The following is a 5,559-nucleotide window of genomic DNA, read 5'->3' as shown; positions in this document are numbered from 1 at the left end:
GATAAAATTGATAATTTTTTGAGAATTTCTACCTTGATAAAATTGAAACAAATATTTCAATAAAAAGATTTACACATCAAGATAAAATGAAATATATTGGCATATTCCTAGATGGCAAATTGAAATGGAATCACCACATTGAACATATTATAAAAAAAAGATCATTGCTTCCCATGTTCAAGTTCTTGAAACAAGTGTTTGATCAAAAGCAATTGGAAATTCTATACAACTCTCTTGTGAGATCACATATACGTTATGGCATTCTCGCATGGGGTGGAGTAACCAACAAATCCCTCAAAAACCTAGAAGTTACCCAGAAGTGGATCTTGAAAATAAACCATAATGAGAGCAAAGCGCTAGATGCACGGCAACTATACTTCCAAAGTATATATATATATATATATATATATATATATATATATATATATATATATATATATATATATAGATAAGTATAAGTATAGATAAGTACTTTTTGATCATTTCCAATTCAAGAGCTACCGGTAGACAGCTGTTTCAGCCTATTTGGCATCGTCAGTACCGGGTCCTCGATTGAAGACAAAATGAGAAAAACCAAGAAAGTACTTGTTAAAAATTGCTGCGTAAACGCAAGAGAAACATAAGTGGAACCACCTATTGGTGTGACACCCAAGTCAACTTGCCAAGTTTTTGTCAGTGTTGGTGGTTTGACCAATCAACCGACAACTGCGGTAGCAGAAATTTGGGAAGCTAACCTGAAATGCCATCGGAAAACGCCTGCCCGGTACTGACGATGCCCAATAGGCTGAAACAGCTGTCTACCGCTGTCACTATTCCAATTGAATTGTTTATCATTCTTCTCTCTATTAATCTCTTCATCATCTGCTACTCATATTGTTTCACCCAATATATTCTACTATTTAGGTCTTATATATATATATATATATATATATATATATATATATATATATATATATGAGTTTTCTGCTTTTTGCTTTACCTTTTCTTCCTGTGGAGGTTTGAAATGTTAATTCGAAAATTCTCACGGATAGAATATGATGAACTGTTTTTTGGGTTTTCATCCGTGTTCTATGTTTTTATCCTCAGTGGGATTAATTTGCAGAAACGTCGTGAAATTAATTCCAGTGAGGATGAAAACACAGAGCACTGATGAAAACACGTGTACAAAAGGGAATATCTTCTCTGCCGGTCTAATTTATGCGTTACAAGAGGCAATGGGCATTTTGGTATTGAGGGCTTTATATTCGTGGTTTGATTTTTTTGTCAACTATAATGTGTGATTAATGACTTTTTTATTTTGTGGTAATTCTTGACCACTTTTAATAATTTCATTAAAGCTTGTCGCTCACTTGTCCGCCACAGCACAGCACTGCCAGTTCCGTCAAAATACGTATAGGATTGGAAAAATGAAAATAAATGGACACTAGCCTGACAAGGCACAGCCAAGAGCGTCCTCCGCCGGAAAGGATTCCAGCTCTCTGTCCGGCAAATAACAGTACGTGCTGTGATGGACTGGCCAAGTGAGCGTGTCGCCGGCCAGCGTTTGCCAGCATCAACTTGTCCAAACGTACTTGAGAAATTTTTGTCTCTGTTTTTTTGCTATTCCATTAGTTGACAGCACGGTGTCACACGGTATCTATGAAAATGGATGAGGAAAAATTGAGTTGCTTTTAGGAGTTCTGAAAATTTGCCTGAAGTCATTCGGAAATACTGGAAAAATTTCTCCTCGTCTTCTTTCATGCCGTTGAAAAGATGATGAAACTACTAGATTTGCCCAATTTTGAGTAATAGGATGTACCAAAATCTTTCTTTTTTGTGACTATTTTCTTCTACATTCAATAATGCGGCCACTATAATGACGATTTCTTTGTCAGAACTGCTAGTGATAGACATGTTCCTGTCACCGTTCAATGTCAACTGAAATTCTTCCGAAATCGAACAAACAAAACCTTCAGTATGCTGGTTGTAGCTGGACAAGTAGGTGATGCTAGTACCCCTCGCCATCAGGCGACGGACAGTGCCGTGCTGTGCTGTGCCGGACAAGTAGACTATAAACTTAAGGTGGTATTTTGTCGACCCTAGAGATGGCGTCTTCCTGAGGAAAACTTGTCAATGTTCACCTATACTCAGACTTGTTCCTTATAAGGACAGTTGAGGATAGCAATGCATCCGTAACATAGCGCTTAGTACTGATAAAGCTTGTCGCCCACTTGTCCGATGCATCACAGCACGGCCTGTCTGTCAAAATACCTATTTGATTGGAACAATGAAAATGAATGGACAACCGTCCGTTAGCCCGGCACGGCACAGCCAAGAGCGTCCGCCGCTGGAAAGGACTCCAGCTCTCCGATCTTGTCCGGCAAATAACAGTACGTGCTGTGACAGACTGGCCAAGTGGGCGCGTCGTCGGCCAGCGCTTGCCAGCATCAACTTTTCCAAACGTGCCTGAGAAGTTTCTGTCTCTCTGTTTTGCTATTCCATCAGTTGAAAGGACAGTGTTAGACGGTACCTACGAAAATGTACGAGGAAAAATTGAGTTACTTATTGAGACAGGCTCTAGAATATCCAGTTCTGAAAATTTGCCAAGGAATCATTTGGAAATACTGGAAGATCGTTGAGAAGATGATGGAACTCTCTCAGATCTGCCCTCTTTTGATTAATGGGATGGACCCTGATACTTCTTTTTGTGACTATTTTCATATATATTCAATAATGCGGCCACTATTATGACGACTTCTTCATCAGAACTGCAAGTGATAGACATGTTTCTGTCACCCCTCGATGTTAAGTGAAATTCTCTTGAAATCGAACAAACAGCACCTTCAACATGCTGGTTGAAGCTGGACAAGTGGGCGATGCTACTACCCGTCGCCAAAAGGCGACGGACAGTGCCGTGCCGTGCTGTGCCGGACAAGTGAGCGACAAACTTTACCGTCGGCATTAGGCGACGGACGCTGTGCTGTGCCGGATAACTGGGCGACAAGCTTAAGACCTATGGCAGGTAAAAACAGCGCTCTGCGTTGAGTCACAAATTCTTTGTTCTCGAGATTTCATTCAACTCCGTGTCTTGAGTTGAAAAATGGTCGGAATACGAGATGGGCCGCATGGTGTTGCAAGTGTTCGCTTCGAATGACAAGACTTGTTATGCTTTTTTTTTATTTATTCAGTCTCAGGTTTCTCTCTCTCTCTCTAATTATATGGACGTTGCTTCCCACTCGGGCGCATTTGTCCAGGCTCCTCCTATCAAATTGACATCAATTTGACAGAAGCTTCGTCGGGAGGGGCGCAGCTGTCTTGCTCGAAGCAATGCTGCCACCCCTTTTTTGTCACACTTTTTACAATAAAAAAAAACAATGTGTTTTTTAAATGTACTACGTATATATTTATTGGGTCGCCTCCTTCTCGGGAGACCTTCTGATTTTTGAATTCACATATATGACCCCTTTACGTGGTTATCCGAACCACCCCGGCCTGGATACCGTCGTGAATAAAGGGGTCCTTAAACTTCACTTCCACTTTAGCACTCCCACGTGGACATCCGGTCCACCCCGGCCTCCAACCGGCGTGAATGGGAGCACTATTTAATTAAAACCACTAAAATAATGTTTCCATAACTTTTGTAACTTTTGCTTGCACGTTATATAACGGCGAACATACACAACACGAACTGAGTTCCACCTCCAACAATGGCGTCCGCGTACCTTCTTTGTGAACGGTCGCTATCGGCACGTCCGTTCACCACCATGTCAGAAACGAAACTCCTTAGTCTCAGGTTTGAACAGAGTGTTCTCATTGTTGAATGCTCATGCAATATGAAGCCATTACGTTCTTTTGATATTTTTACAATGTCAGCTGACTCACGCAACTTCACTTTTCGATCATTTAAAACAGTTTTGTGGATCTGTTTTCTGGTGTTACTGCCTCATTTGGACGTCCACTGCGTTCTGCATCATCGGTGTCTACGACCACGTTTGAAGTCAGCAAAAAACGTTTAATTGTTGTTTCTGATGAAGCGGAGTCCTCATAATACTTTTCAAGCCATTGCTTCGCTTGAACGTTATTTTTCCCATTATTAAGAAATTGTTTTTGATCCATTGTTTCAAAAACAACAAAAGTAGTGGAAGCATTAGGTTAGGTTAAGTTAGGTTAGGTCCAAAGTGAGTGGGCCTATTCGACCCTCCACCGCAACCCTCAAGGGTTTATTGTGGCTCACACTTATTCACACTCGGCTAAATAAACCCAGCTTCTCAACGAAGCCGATCAGTTTGTATGGTGAGTGGTCTTTCAGGTCAGATGGTAAGAGTATGACTCTGCCGATCTCTAAAGATCTGATTCGGTCCCCAGCGGGGCAGGCACAAAGTATATGCTCTGTTAATGAGGTAGTCGGATAGTCAAGTTGCAAGAATCCCACCTTGATACCCACGACAACCTTCCCATATGATGGTTTTTGAACGTCAACTTCATCTGACGATGCCTTAGATTCAGTCGTGAGGGGCTTTTTCGACTCTGGTTTTGGTGAATCATCATTTGAGCACGAACGTTTGGTAACCTGCTCATGGGGGGGTTTGTTCCCCCACCTGAGACAGATTCTGCGTATGCCGCTCAAGAATTTGGTGCAAGGCGGTTTTATTAGGTACCTCGCTCTTGAGGAGACGACTCCTGGATTAGGAGTTGGGGAGTTGAGAAACTCTCTCTCCTCAATTGAATTTACAGGGATGTCAGTTGGAGTCGTAAACTCAACATCCATCTACTCTATAGACTCGCTCCTGAACTAAATTCACAGGGAGGTCCGTTGGAGTCGCAAACTCGACATCCATCTCCTCTGTAGACTCGCTCCTGAATTAAATTTACAGGGAGATCAGTTGGAGTCGTAAATTCGACATCCATCTCCTCTGTACACTCGATCCTGAACTAAATTCACAGGGAGGTCAGTTGGAGTCGCAAACTCGACATCCATCTCCTCTGTAGACTCGCTCCTGAAATAAATTTATAAGGAGGTCAATTGGAGTCGTAAGCTCGACATCCATCTCCTCTATAGACTCAGTATCAGAAAGAGTTTTTGAGTTTACTCTGTCCATAAAAGTCCCACGAGTAGCTAGGGAAAGAAGGTTAATCTCGGCAGAGCCCCGCATTATCGTGACAAGGCGATGCTACGACGAGAGGGCGCCCGGTATCTCGAAGATTCCGTAGAGACAGCTGATAGGTTTAGTGTCATTCATCATCTCGGCACGAATACAGACACCTTAGGATTAAGCCATCGTTGGGATGCTTTTCAGTTAGGGAAGAACAGAACCACAAGTGATTCTGTCATTCTCTTAGCCAGCGGGGCTACGTGGAAGCAGGCATCCGATGGCCGGTTTGCTCGACCCCCACATCCCAAGCCAATGCACTCGCCGAAAACAGCATGCACAGTGGTTCAGGCAGTGAAAGATGAACAAGGACAACGAACCCGCCAGTAGTATTAGGTAGTATTATCTTTTCACTTAGTTGATACCAGTGTTTCGGTTTGAAATTAATTTGTGATGAGGAAACCGCTTTTTTGAGCCTCGAATGATAAGA

Source organism: Leptinotarsa decemlineata, unplaced genomic scaffold (assembly GCF_025532065.1).
Source record: "Leptinotarsa decemlineata unplaced genomic scaffold, Ldec_3_MD MMD2_P_RNA_scaffold_2, whole genome shotgun sequence".
NCBI lineage: Eukaryota > Metazoa > Arthropoda > Insecta > Coleoptera > Chrysomelidae > Leptinotarsa > Leptinotarsa decemlineata.
The sequence above is the reverse complement of the archived record's forward strand: the minus strand, read 5'-3'. Positions refer to the sequence as shown.